This window comes from Austrofundulus limnaeus, unplaced genomic scaffold (assembly GCF_001266775.1).
Source record: "Austrofundulus limnaeus strain Quisiro unplaced genomic scaffold, Austrofundulus_limnaeus-1.0 Scaffold15, whole genome shotgun sequence".
Taxonomy (NCBI): Eukaryota; Metazoa; Chordata; class Actinopteri; order Cyprinodontiformes; family Rivulidae; genus Austrofundulus; species Austrofundulus limnaeus.
Window position 1 is genome coordinate 2,507,054 of NW_013952417.1, and position 14,844 is coordinate 2,521,897.

A 14,844-nucleotide genomic window follows, 5' to 3' on the forward strand; every position below is an offset into this window, starting at 1 on the left:
TCTCTCTCTCTCTCTCTCTCTCTCTCTCTCTCTCTCGGTGGGTGTGTTCAGGTCATTAATTGGTTCTCTTTATTTGTATTTATTTTATTTTATTTTGCAGAGTTTGGACCTCTAATTAATAACCTATTACATAGGCTGGCTGCAGATATAAAGTCATGAAGCAGAAATATAAAACTTGGCAATTTTTTTTGAAAATTCCCAACTTTAGCCACCTGCACTTTACCATGACTTGCAGATGACGTGTAAATGTTTAGTCAGTGATTTATTGCCATTTAGATAAAGATTTATTTAGTCATTAGTCACAACTTCGACATGAGTGTGGCTTTTCGAAATGTCCTCATCTACTTTTCATATTTTTTTTATTCACTAACACTGACCTGTTACGTTCATTCAGTTCTTTATTTATTATGCCTTACCTCAGAAGGCACTTAAAGTTACGTTCGCTCACAATTATCTCTAAATACAGCAGCTGTATTGATCAGTTTATTGATCGAAGAGTAGAAATTTATGGGCGCTGTTTCCATTACGGGCGTGAGCGTTCAACCGCGCTAGTTTCTGTGGCGGCAGGCGAGATGAGAAGGCGGGGAGGGGGAAATGTTCATGTGCGTCGTCGTGAAAGTAGTTCCGGGCACTTAACCCGAACCGAGGAGGAGGGGAGGGAGAGTCCCGGATGTTGGCTCGAACKGGAGAAGGCGGAGAAGCTGAGGAGGGACGCCACGGCACCGCAGGCACACCGGTGAAGAAGCGCCTTGCACAAGAGGACAACAACGTCAAGACACACAGGACACTCCTGGAGGAAGAGGGGCTGTGGGGGACACCTTATCTCGAGAAGGGGAGGTGGACGGAACAGGAGACGGGTGCTCTKAAACTAAACGCTGGGATTTACAGGGAGAGCCACGGTCTCGGCTGCTTTCATCCAGAGTAAGTGAGCTACACGGGAATGGAAGTTGAACTAGGGCCCATTAAATGGTCGACTTTGACGGGGGAAGTGAGCCGCAGTGAAGTTCTGGGGATTGAGCCCGATGAACAGGCCCTTGACACACAGCTTTCCGCTTGTTGTGGCGGTGGAGCTTGCGAGAATACATATTTACATTTTCTCTAACAAACCCGTCTTGTTTTCCGCCCCGGTGGTCAGTGTTTTGTACACTCCGGACGTGTTGCTGTAACTCTCCAGAGTTGACAGCTCTGCCTCGCGTTAGCCTGCTAGCAGCACTGTGTGCAACCGGTGACAACTGACTGGGCAACTTTGACAGCCAGCTACTAGCCAAGCGTCGGGTGAGCAGCTAACTCAAGCTAACTTAAGGTTGGCGCTCTTTTCAAGTATCAGGTGTGCGTGTGTTTTCCCCGCATTAAGAAGGATTTAATGACCTATTCCAAACCTCCTGCAGCTATCGTCAAGCTAGCTGTTTGGTATGTGAGACGGCTGTGTGTCCAGCATGAAAGTGCAATGTGTGAGCCCAGTGTCTTTTGGCGTTCCTGCGTGCTCCGACTCACAGCTGTTGCAGTGTGTTTTCTCGTCTGTCAATCGTCGGTTTCACATGCGGCTAATAAATTCCTGCACAAATATAACGAGGCTCATCTGTTGACTTCGTATGACGGCGCGCAGGCTTGTCGTGTGGCCGGACAATCAACAAGTGCAGAACAGCTTTCGGATTAATTTCATGCTACTGGTTTGGAGGCTGTCCTGTGCTGCGTCGTTTTATAGATTTTCATAGGAACCCATAGTTATGGGCATCTTTTCATATCGTGATCGGTGTGTCCTTGGTTTACTCCAATGGCCTTTATTAGAGGATGGTTGACTGCACTCCTGATTTGCTCGATGTCACCTTGTGCAGGTTTTCAACAACTGTTTTTTAGTGTTGCTTCAGCGAGGCACAGCACTGTAGCAAATCATCAGGTTCACTATGACTAAAATATTTTACCATAAAGTCAGCATAATAAGCCTGATTTCTCTCTTTCTCAACATACCAAACGCTTCAACTAACAAAATGCCCACAGCGTTAGTCAGCACCCACAATCAAAGGTCAGATCTGGTTTGCTCCTTAATCACCCATCCTTTAAATAGCAGGCCCACAGAGCTGTCTGGATCGAGGCTATTTGTGCATGCAGCTGTGGAGGACACATGGAGTTTTAGTTATGATGGTCTTCCAGGTAAGCACAGCCAAAGTAACATTCCTTTGGAAAATTAGGTTGTCACTTCAGGTTTATATAACCCCACCATTATAGCTTCTGTTGGTCACACTGGTTTCAAAAAGTAATTCTCAAGAGAACTCAATTGAAAGTTTCTGTCAGTTGGGCTTTGTTTTATTTTTTTATTTTTTGTGATGCAAAGCTGAAACACATCTCAGTTTTTTCACCATCTATGCTTTAGTCATCTGTGTTCCTTAAATTTAGACATATCATACAACTGAGATTTTATGTCAAATTAAAACAACCGTTTCACTTTATGTGTATATTAATTGTACATATTCGACTGAAAATAGCAACCATAACAGCACAAAACTAAGCAGCCGAAAAAAAGAATAGGCTGAAGCCCAAGTGTACTTAACCCCAAACAGAAACTCAAAAAGATTCACACACAATTTCACAAACCTTAAAGACATTCGCTTATCAGTTTACATTCTAACCATAATTATCTTACATTTTTAGTTTAATTTAAACAAATCTTGAAACAGCAGAAGTCACGTTCTGTAGATTTTTACTGGCTCAAGAGAAACAGAACCAAAAGCACAAATTCCTTACTATAATATAAATTACATTGTGCAGTTATTATCAGTACATATTAGTATATTAAGTTTATGTATATTTTTTGAACTAAAATAATTACAATGCCAAAATTGGAAGGTTTTATTGTTGTTTTTCTTTTCAGGTTTTAGCCTTTTGGTGCAGATTTTGTGACTTTCTGTAAAAATATTTTGAAACACCTTTTACGCCTGTAATGGACTAAATGGTTTAAATGGAAAGAGTGGGTAGAATAAATGATGTTACTTTCATTATAAGCAAACCTGTTAATGTGAATGGGAGGATGTGATACTGCTTTTAAATGTTGGTTCCATCCTGCAGCGTTCTAAGAAAACTGCTTCTCTCAGTAAATGAAAAGCATGACAGTTTCTTTTCTAAGATCTTATGGTAGTAAGTGTGTCAGAATTTTCTCTTTTAATGCACTTTTATTACATCTGGTAAAATCAGTGAACTTGTCAGGGCCAGCAGGGTGCCTAAAGGAACCAAATGGTGGTCAGAGGCTACGTTCAMMYKSMRGKTYYYMAARSYYMRKTYMRRWTTTTTTTTTGAAAAAATCTGATCTTTTTGTGTGAACGTTCACATTACATTTTAAATGTGACCTGCATCAGACTCCTGTGTGAACGCTACACAGCACTGATGTGACACGCATGCGCAGTAAAAGACGTGACGTCTCATCAGCCGGCTTGTTTGTTTACAGAGTTAGCATGGATGCTACATTTTGCACATCGAATCGGAAGTTGTTGTTTAATCAGAACCGATTAAATAATTATCTGACCTGCTTCTTTAGTTCAGTGTTCATATCTGAACCTGCCTCTGACCGGGATGCTCCAGTTTTTTTTTTTTTTTGAACGAAACTACGAGCTGGAAAAAAGTATCGACCGAGTAGCTAACTTTAGGATCGATACTCTCCGCGACCCAGGCTGGACATCATTATTATCAYACTATCTACGTGGAAAATGAAAAGTAAAAAGACGAAGCAACTGGACTTGTGTTTTGGAGCTGTAAACACATGGAGCTACAGATTTAAACAGTGTGACTTCAGGTTAGTGTCTTATCGATCCTTCACCCCCTCTTCACTTATGAAAAAGTCAGATGAATGTGACATGAGTGTTCACACTGCAGTCACTTTGAAAACATCAAATATATATCCAATTTAAAACCACATACTGAAACAGCCTGGGTCTGATTTGAAAAAATCTGATTTGTCTTGTTCAGACTGTCATAAAAAAATCGGATATGAGTCARATGGGTCAAAAAAATCGGATTTGGGTCGGATTTGCCTGCAGTGTGAACGTAGCCTTAGACTAGGCAAGCTGTTTTTTCTGGTTAGGGGCAAAACTTTAAATCAAAATTGAATTTCGGCGTAAATTGTTGATGATTGATATTGGGGTTATGTGGTCGCAACTAATGGAGCTTAAATTTCATTTTTATTATCTCTACAAGACAATGACTAATAAAAATATTGACATGTCATTGTATTACAGATAACCCTTGGCTTGTGGGGCTAAGATGTATAATTGATTAGCAGTTGAAATATGTGTTAAGGTTCAGGAATTGTAAAATGAATTTAGATATTTTTTTGTTGTTTTATTACAGTCTTCTCATTTGGAATTCTGTATGTGGTCCTGTGCATAGCAGGTCTTACAGAGAGGGTTTTTAATTTCCCCCCTTGTTGAAGTGATTATTCAAATGGCCATCCGTGAGGTGTAGTTATCAGACTCCTGGTGGTCCTTCAGCCTGTGGCAACAAAAACGGCCATCAAAGCCCCCCCTCACATCCACGCTGTGTTGTTGGACGGCACCCAACTGGCAACCTCTATTAGACTCTCACATCTTACCCCTGAGGCTGAAAACCTATTGTGTGGCCCGATTGGCAGATGGCAATTTATTCATAAGGACTTCTGATACTGTTGGTCAAAGGTCTTTGTCTAATTTTTTTTTCAAAGACTTATTTGTCTGAATCTAGAGTTCTTTCAATCTCTTGCTGCTCTGGAATGATAACCTCTTTTTTTTTCTTATTATTTTCCTTCACCGGTTGGATTTCCATATAAAAAGGATGTTCTCCATTGGTTTATAAGGCGTTATATAATGCGTCTCACACTAAATAACTGTAAGATCTGGTTAAAATATTCTGCGCTCTCTTATACTATCCAGGAAGAAGTGTGGGTCTCCTAGAAGCTGTTTTGGTGAGAAGGGAATGGCTCAGTCTTCATTAGTAACACTTTGCATCACTAGAATGCAGATGAGCTATGAAGCCAATTCATCTGCTGGAAATGCCTCCCTGATTCCAATTTGAATCTTGTTTGCAGTCACATTGTGTGAGCCCACTTCTCCATGTTAAAGAAGTCTCTTTATCTGAGAGATCAGAGGGGGATAATTGCACTTAAGTGAACCTCATTTAGTGCTGGCCAGAGCAATTACTGTAACTGCAGTTTTAGATTTTTTCTTTTTCGTTGAGGGCCTGGAGCAGCTGTCATTGAGTCTCTGTAGCTGCAGTATCAAATGGTGAATAGAATGGCATTGGCATGGCATCATGGGAATGGCATATCCTTGGATGGATTTTAATTAGTTTTTGCAGGGTTTCGTTTAGCTCTTTTTTTTCCCTCCATCTGAAGAAAAGTGTAATTAAAAATGACAATTAGAAATGCATTATTTTAGTTATGATTGAAAGCAAATTATTCTCAAGATGCTGTAAGGTGGAAAAAGCCAGAACTGTTTCTCCAGGCAAAACCCTCCTGGGCTTGAGCGAGATGTTTTATCATTAATGTTATTCTGGAGCCAAATTTTRAGTTTTGCTCAGCTGGGTACTTTAATCTATTTTTGCTGTAAATTAATGAATTTTTAAAGAGCCCCTCGCTAGATACGGGTGGATGTGGGAATGCAGCACTGGTTCAGTTTTCAAACAAGTCTCTACCCCACCGTAACACACACCCCGCACCTCCACCACCCACCCTCCTCACGGGATGGCAGAGAGCGAGTTTACTGAAGCTCCAGACTTTCATTTTTTATTCACCCAGCAATATACTGTCTAGCTCTCCTCATCTGACCTGCCCCCAGTCTATTGAGTGGAATATGTCAGTGAAGTAGTCCAGTACGTTCCAACTCATGTCTTTGCTGAGTGTGATGTAGACACATTTCAGAAAAGCTTGTGATATTTAATTTATCTGGCTTGTTGCCTAACATTACCGAAACATTTGCACAGATGCATGTTTTATTTGAAAGCGTATCTGTCTATTTCCCCAGTTTGACTAATCAGGGACTGTCTCTTTGCAGGGGAACTACTGTAACAAGCCACAGCAAAGCTTGTTGTGTCCGTTTGGTGAGTATAGGAGAAACAGGTGGGGTGGGGGAGATGGCAGCGCCTGTACTKTAGTGGCACTGTGGTCTCATTAGGCTCTTTTGCAAAATGGCCACAAAGACGAGTCCATCTTTACGTTGCCTCTGGCCATTCATAAAACACTGATGGATAAATGCAAGTTTTTAGAAACAAAGCCAACATCATGAAACCCACGGAGGCATGGAGCAAAACTCAGCTGCACTGACATGGAGTGCAGACAATTAAATGTATGATGTCTGCCTCATATTGTTTTCAAAACGAGGAGTTAACTCAGTTCAGAGATTATCTTTGTGGTTACCTAATGTTTTAAACTGTATACAAATTTGCTGAATGTCATCATTGATCACTCCTCGTTAATAAATCTGTTGTTTGCGGACGACGGGGTTGCACGGATCATTTGTCATCATTTCGTCACATAATTGAGTTGAAAAACMAGCTTACATTTTTATGTAGACTTTTTCAGCTCTGTTACTACCTCGCTTCGCAGCACAAATGGTGCTGCTGCCTTCTGGTCCACATCCGGAAGGCATCCTAAGTCCTTGCTTAAGGTGGTTTGTGAAAGAGCCTGTTGACTCATGATGGCAAAACACTTGATACATTTATTTTTGGGTTATTTAAACAAAGGCATTTGCTGTGATCAGGAGTGCATGCGTTGTAGCACAGAGAATGTTTTGCTAATGTGATGTAAAAAACATTTTTGAGAAAACAATTTAAATAGTCTGACTTCTTTTGATGTTATGGATGCTGAAGACTAGCTAAATCCTCTATAAATATAAGTTGCTTGAGTTTTGAATACCTCAAAGTATGTTTTTGAAATAATCTTTTACAGTTTGTCCTTGAGCACTAGCAGGTTCTCAGAATCAGTGAGAGTTTTTGCCGTCAATGAAAGGGATTTCTGTTCTTATGAATCACACTCTCAGGAGACCTTTATTCTGTGTGCAGTAAGAGAGCTTTCTAAGCTGACACAGCTTAAGTAATAAACGTGGAGCTTTCATAATAGTATTTTGCATAGGTTTTGATAATTATAATAGCTGCTCAGGCAATGGCAAAATTCACTTACAAGAAAAAAACGGCCSCTGGATAAGTTAGTGTGGAGGAGGTGGGGGTGCAACATTGATTTTAAATGGGAAATTTTTTAGAGTAAATGTGTTCCTAACTGTGACCAAACTGTGCAGATTCCCCTGCATTAAAGCTCTGTGATGGCAAAACCTGTAAACATTAATATCACACATGTTCATCATGGTTACTTGGCAAGTTAATGTATCAACTTAGTGCTAAAGTGCAAAAAGTAAAATAAATTGGAAAGGAAATATAAAAAATGTAAAGAAAAGAGAATAATAATTTGCACATTTTGGGCTAAGAAAAGTCTAGGAAGAATTTTTGAGCAGTCTAGACACATTATCTGCTATAATATGATAGTAAACAGTTTTGTTCTTGATATACAGGATATTAATGGCTGCATCAAGCTGTTAAATCCACAGCATTTGGTCATTAAAACATATTGTTYTTCATGTCATTCCTACATGCTTGTAAAAGTGACAGAACCTCAATCCACATGCGTATGGTTTTGCAAGATCGTAATTCATTTCATGAGGTAACTTCTTATAAAAGGATCTTATAGAGTCAGAGTTTTCTCATAGTAACGTCATGTTCCTGTAAAAATAAATGTAGTGATTCAAAATAATGTGCAAAAAGGGAGTGATTGTGCAAAATACGAGTAGTGGAAGAAAGGAGCTAAAATATTTGCTTTTATTAGATTGTTAATGTTAGATTACTTAAAATTTTATTATCTTACTGTAGTATATAAATATCTAAGAACACCAGCCTGCTCTTAATATTGTTGAGAAACTACTTATAAAAGTACTTTAGTTTTTTATTTTGCAATATGTTTGAATGACAAAACATAATACCTCAAGATGGAAAAAGGTTGCAATGTGTCCAATTGATGCTGGTAAGATCAAAAGGTAATATGAGGGCAATTAGGGAGCAGAATACATGTTTTTTTTTTTAAATTAAAGTTGTCTTCTAGTGATTTGGTTCAGATGTTGAGTGTGGGAAATGCTATTTTCTGCAGTTTTTTTATCATACTTGAAACCATGTAGGAGATATTTGGTACTTTTTAAAATTTATTAGGTCAGATTCTTCCTAACATCGACTCATATGTCAAATTAACCTGCTGGCTCTGTGCTTGTTGGTTTGTTAAATTCCCAATTGTTCCTTGTTGAAAATGATACGTATATGTTACTAACTCTGTTACTAATGTAGTAACGTATACATATCATTTATCATTGTTGCTGAAAAGTACCAGGGGTAGAACATGCACAAAAATTATGTTCAGTATGGAAATGCTTTTTTTTTTATTATTTATTTTTGGTGATAAGTCCTTATTTGGACATATGCATTGAGTTGTGTAAGGGATTTACTGACATGCATTTAATATAATGCACGTTTTGTGTCCTTGAACTTTGGTAGTGTATAAAAATGGAAATAAGATACTTTTGTTTCTTGATTTAAAAAAAAGAGTAGAAAACATCTGTCAGCTTCAAACATACAATCATTGCTACCAAGCTGCATTTAGGCCCCTTTAACACAATGCCAATTTTGACTGAAACAACCACAGTTTTTTTGCTGCGGTTCGGCCGAATGTGTACATGACACCAGCCGTTGTTCCTGAATCTTGGTCTCAGAGTGGAGATTTTCAGGAGCACYCCTGGCGTAGGTGAGAAGCACCTGCAGCAATGAAAGCGCACATGGCAAAAGTTTCTTCTAAACTAACAACAATTACAATAAATTAAAAATACAGCAGAGTGTTTTTTCCCCCGTTACTCATCCTTTGCAGCTTGTAAAAGCAAAACACAAGAAGTATCCTAGGTCCGAAGGAACATTAGTTTATTCACCAGCCACTGCATGATCAGCGCATGAGTGAGATCGGCATTAGGGTTGCATCTTTTTCAGTGCACATTTTCACCAAACACAACACACAACTTATCTTAAAACACTCTCACTCAGCTTATATGACTGAGTGAGTCATATACAGTATTAATTAGGGCTGGGTAAAAAAAGTATATTCAATCAATCTTAGATCGATTTCATTTAAATTTGGGAAAATCGATTCACAGGGCATGAGATCGATTCTTCCCCATGGCGTCTTGTTTGCGCGTCTGAGGCACTTTTCTGTATTTTGTCACTCCTGGCTTGCCATATATTTACATCCGGTTGACATTCAGTGCTAACCTTAGCTTTCGATTACAAGTTGTCTGGATCAAAACAAAATAAACTAAGGAATCACTAATGTTACCAGCCAACTCATGGTGACTTTTGTTTGCAAAGATTTGTGCTCCTACGTGGTAGCAAAAACAAAGCAGGTTTTGACAAGTGGCTCATTCAGGCGCTCGAACCAAACTACGGTATGTAAACATCTGACTGAATCTGTTCTCCACCGGCATGTTTAAATGTGTTAAAGACCACATTCTATCTAACTACATTGTTTAGTTTTTTACCATTACCAATATTATTTTTAAACTTAAAGAAACGTCTTAATGAAATCCACTGTGATGAAATTTTGTAGTTGTATTGTTTTAATAAGTTATGAATTAAGTTTTAATAATTTTTATTGAACATAACAGAAGGTAACAAGCATTACAAATATACAGTTTTCATACGCTCAAAAGATGTGGGCACAAGTATACTTTATATTAGCCCACCTCTTCTCATGCAACCTTATTCCCGTCACTTCTTATTTATCAAAAATAATTATTAATTACTTAAAAATGAATGCATCCATGAACACTGTCACCTGCAATTCCTTTTTACTTTAAAACCTTTTAAACTTGAAAGTTTTCTTTCAAGATTAAACAGTTTAATTTAAAAGTTTGTCCTTAAAACCTGTTGTTTATGTTGAAGAGAAAAAAATAGTGATATTGCATAAGCACCGTTGCAAAATACAACATCGATATCAATAAACATTTTCATTGAATTGTGAGTAATCGATTCAGAACTTTATGAATCGAAATCGAATCGATTTAGAGAATTGGCCATGATACCCAGCCCTAATATTAATMCAGCATATCTGCTGTTTTGACTTAAAATATGATCATTTTTATAGGGACAGTAAAACACTTCACTATGTCCCATTTGGCAACCCTGGTACATCACTGCAGTGGTTCCATGTGAATGGGTTTCTTTTTTTGTGTGTATTCACCCCAGTAAACATTAGCATTTCCAGAGACTGGTCTCGTGTAAACAGGGCCTTAGACTGCCATTACTTGAGATTGTCAGACGATTGTCTCCTTTTTTAAATATTAATAATTGGCTTGTTACATTATTTACTTTCTAGAGAGAGAGTATTCAGTGCACATTACAAAGGCTACACACTTGAATGTCATTTTTCAGTGTTTGTGAGTTAGGACAAAGACAGTTGTCTTTAATGGTGTCCACAGTCCTAAATCTGCTTTTAATGTTGGGATGTGGAGYCCTGAGAATAAGGTTTGCTGTCATGTCACTTACACTCACATTAAACTGCTGGTGACGGATGGATTATTTATCATAAAATCACAAGACAGGATGCATTTCAACAGTTCTGTTTGTTACATCTGTCTTGATGGTGAAGCTTCTAGCATCTAAAACTATAATTGTCTTGTGATTTCAAACCATGTTAATGTAGGCTGTTCCAGAAATAACTTCATGCAGAAGTTGGAGTAACTGTGTAATGTTGTGTTTGAGGCTTGCGCTCTGTAGTGGTGAGTGCCAAGCTCCGCAGATGTGGGGTTGTTTGGGAAGAAGTAGACCCAGTGACTTAGCACCTTTTTTTCTGCCTCYCAGTTCTGCCTCATTATTCTCTGCATGCTCAGCAGAAAGTGCATGTCAAAAACTCTGCTGTCGTCATTTGTTGCTTTTTTCTTCCTGTGTGAAACCTGACAGATTAGCGTTAGATGTAGTACTTGGAGTTTGCATCTGTGATTCAGAAAACCCCCGACAGAAGCCAAGGATTCCCTCTGTGGATTTGGAGGAAATGTTGATCTATGTGGACCAGGAAACCCACACATGTGATAACTCACTCTTACCCCATCAGTCCTATCCTATTCATGCTTTTTTTTCTCCTTGCACATGAGCTGTTTCTAGAGTTATGTTTAATTTTCTTTTACTTTTCTTTCTCTCTTTTTACATTATTCTCTCCCATGCTCTTCACGTAGCAAACAACATGTCTGGGGAGAATTTAGAAGAATGCKTCTTGTTACTCAGATGAGTCATACTTCCTCTGGCCTGCATGCCTCTCCCTCAGGGTGGATGAATGAGAGGGCGGAGAGGTTAGCAGGAGGAGGGGCTCGTTGGCAGATCTGTGCCAGTTTCTTATTGTAATTAAGAAAGTATCAGTGTGTTGGTCATAGGGTCTTAAACATACCGGGTGCGCTGGAGCTGCTTCAAAATGTGTTTTTTTTTCCTCCTTTGTGACTGTTTGACTGATAGCTTTGATCGGGCTGAGTCACTAACTTTACACAGTAAGTGTTTGGAAATCTCAGGCCAAAGTCTGACCCCATGAGTCAGCTGTTCTTCCAAGGTGCTGTGGCCCTGGGAGGAACACTTGTGTCCTGAGCTCTGAGGGAAAACCTAGGCTACACCTGCTGTAGAAGAAATATACTGGAGAAAATTTTAAAGRTGGAGTATAAAGTTGCATGCCCTTCAGAAGGCCATACTGCTTTTTTTTTCTGCTGCAGTTAAACATGTAACACAGCAAATGTTGCATTATTTTGAATGTAGTATTACTTTGCATCACAAAAATACAAACTTTGAGAATATCTTGATAATCTTTTAAAAACTTTTTAAATATTGTCAGTAAACCTCTGGGCCTCTCTCAGCTCCAGTTCTGTCTCTCATATACCTGCTTGCCTTGGTCTCTTGCCAAAACGTATGACTCACAGGAGACGGGGTGACCTACTTTTTATATCTTCTACAAGCGCCAGCAGATCTTTTTTCATTTGCAAGACAGTGCGCAGATTAAATATAAGTCAATTAAAATGCACTTAATATTCCCAAATTTGGATTCAAGCAAATAAAGGCTGTGTCAGCATGGCAGCCACCTCAGAGGATTTCCTTTTATCACAAGGAAAGAAGATCCACAGTAAACAGTTTAGCTAATAATTCCTTAGAACCAAAAAGAGTTTAAGGTTATAGTGTTTTTTAAATGCCAATTTAAAAAGGAAACTTGTTAAGTTGCTGTTGTAATTCCACTACATATGTCTGTGTTTGCTTATTCCTGGTTTATCAAAATTGACAGAGATTATGTTTTCCACATGTAGACTAAGCATTTGCATCTAGTGAAAGTTGCCTGAAGACTGACTCAGTTTATTTAACTAATGATAGTTTTGGCTGTTCTGTAGAGCCCAAGTTTGAACAGTTGCTCTTGTATATTACATGGATTAGAACAAGTGATAAAGTTTCTGCTAAGAAGCAGTTTTACAAATGTCTGCTTTACAGTTGTCTGCCTCTGAAAAGAAAAAAGGCAGATTGATCAAAGGCCATAGGATTACAGAGATGGTTTAGGGTGGTTTGTGATTGGGAAGAGATGCAGCTTTGCGGCAGATGGAATTTCCATTTTAAACACTAATTGCAGTTTTTAGGTTGTGTTGTTTGTTGTTGACGCAGAAGCAAGCTGTGCAATTGAATGCGTTGTCTTGGTTGCTCTTTCCCCTTTTTTGCAGAGCTTGAAGTCTTTGATTTGTCAGTTTTGTTTTAGTCTGTCGCCTTCATCTTGACACAATTGGCCCCGCTCACACCAGCCTCCTGGAAACCCCCCGGCATGTCTGCCCTGGGGTGTGTGTTCAGTCATTTACTGCTTCCTTTTAAAAGACTGCCATGCCTCGACTTCCCTTCTAGTTTCCCTCAACTTATTAAGATGCAAAAGGCAGAGCAACGTCTGAAAGGGAGTTGCTGGCATGTACCGTGGGGGGTTAGGGAGGGACTGTAAGCATGGGGACTTTAATGACTTAATGTGCACCGTATGCCCCCGCCGCACTCCAGCTTAGTTCTGCTGGCAGCTCACATTACTCTGATTTCTGCCTTTTTGTGAGAGTCCTCTTACCGAGAATCAAAATGATGCACTGACAAAAAGTGACAATAATTGGAGAGGAACAAATTATGAACTCTTTGGTTAATACTGATTGCAGCTTGGGTTTATGCCTGATAATCCCCATTAAGTAAGCCAAAATGACAGCTTTTTTGAAACCTTTTTTATCTCGTCTGCTCACCAATTAATTTTTTTCAAATTATTTTCTTTCGTTTAAAAGTCCCAGCAAAGAACCTTTTTGACTGTCACTCTGGGATTTTGAATTTGTTTTATCAAACTTTTTTTAGCGAAGCGTTTCTTTTATAAAGTAAAATCCAGACATTTCTCTGTCCTTTTACGCAGTACTAAAAATCTCTTCCTTATATCAGTCTGCCATATAACCATATTTTATGATGTGTTTTTTTTTATAATGTTTTTCCTGAACAAAGAGGAAAAGTTGTTAATAGTTGTGGTGCTGATTTCGGTCAACCTTCTTTGTTACTCGTTCCAACACAAAATCTGTCACAGCTAAAATTTACAACAGAACCACAAATCACTTACCCTAAAACCTCATGTATGGGTTTTAATTAAGAAACACATTTGTGGTTTAGTAACATGCTGTGTGCCTTTCAGGACATGCGACATTTTGTCAAGACTGGATTGGGCTTTATAAAGAATTTTATTTAAGATAAGTATATTTTAATTGGATGTTACATTAGGGCAAACGATGACAGATTTCACCAGATGCACTTAAGTTAAGACAAATACCGGTAGGTCATAAGCTATTTTTGTTACCTTCTTAAATAGAATAGGGTTTCAGCTAAAAGCTAAAATGTCTTATGTTGAATGCGTGCAATTAAAAAGAAAAAGCTACATTAAAGTATTCTTTGTAAAGTGCTCTCTTCGAACAACCTATAATTTCTGAAAAGAAAAAAAAAAGTACAGTTTGTACCTTTACAGTAGAATGGTAATTGAATGAAAGGACAGTGGCCTGCAGCCATACGCTGAAAATAAAAGGAAATTGGAACTGAAATATTGTTGATGGGATCAAATATAGCTTGAGWTTCTGCTTCTAAGGAAATAAACTATAAAAGCTTAAATCATTAGTAGTCGTTTCTTGTAGGCTGTATTTTCTAATCATCTTCACCTGTAAAATGTAATAAATGAAGTAAGTGACAATCAAACTACGGTAAGCTTTGTGGTTTATTCTGATCTCAGCCATGGTGTGTGTGTGCACCTTAATCACAGTATTGTGTCCTGCTGAAGCTTTAGCGGCATCGTGTATCGCGCTGCTGCCTCCAGCTCTAGCAGAGTCGCTACAGAACAGGATTACTGAGGGTAAAAGGAGAACATGAGTTTGGGGTCAGGGAGAAACCCAAGCCAACCGTGAGTTCTGAAAGATAATGATATAATGAAGGCTTTGGGTGGATGTGACACAACACCGGTGTAGGAGAATGTAATGTTATGAATGTCATTTATCAGACTGTGTTGTAACATGATCAGAAATATGAATACAAAATTGTGTGCAACTCTAATAAACATCATCACGTTTCTCTCATACATATTATCAATATTGCTGTGCATGTTAATATAACAAGTGTTTTTTGTTTGTAGCTTCCTTTTATGTATAATTTAAGSTTTAGTATGTTTTCTTACACTCTGAAAATAGTACAGTGATAAAATAAGCTATTTGTAGCTTTACAASAACAAAAAATTACAGCACA

At 38.5% G+C, this 14,844-nt stretch overlaps 1 protein-coding gene across 2 annotated transcripts in view; it reads left to right on the forward strand.

Annotated features, from left to right (window-relative positions):
• Positions 1-611: 611 nt before the first annotated feature.
• The window catches only part of foxj3 (forkhead box J3), an 80,728-nt gene continuing 66,495 nt past the window's right edge, over positions 612-14,844 (forward strand). The window contains exons 1-2 of one of the 2 annotated variants that reach the window (XM_014002882.1): positions 612-921; positions 6,015-6,060. The gene's annotated coding sequence lies outside the window, so the exon portion shown is untranslated. The remainder of the gene's footprint in view (positions 922-6,014; positions 6,061-14,844) is intronic. The other variant, XM_014002881.1, reaches the window with a different exon arrangement.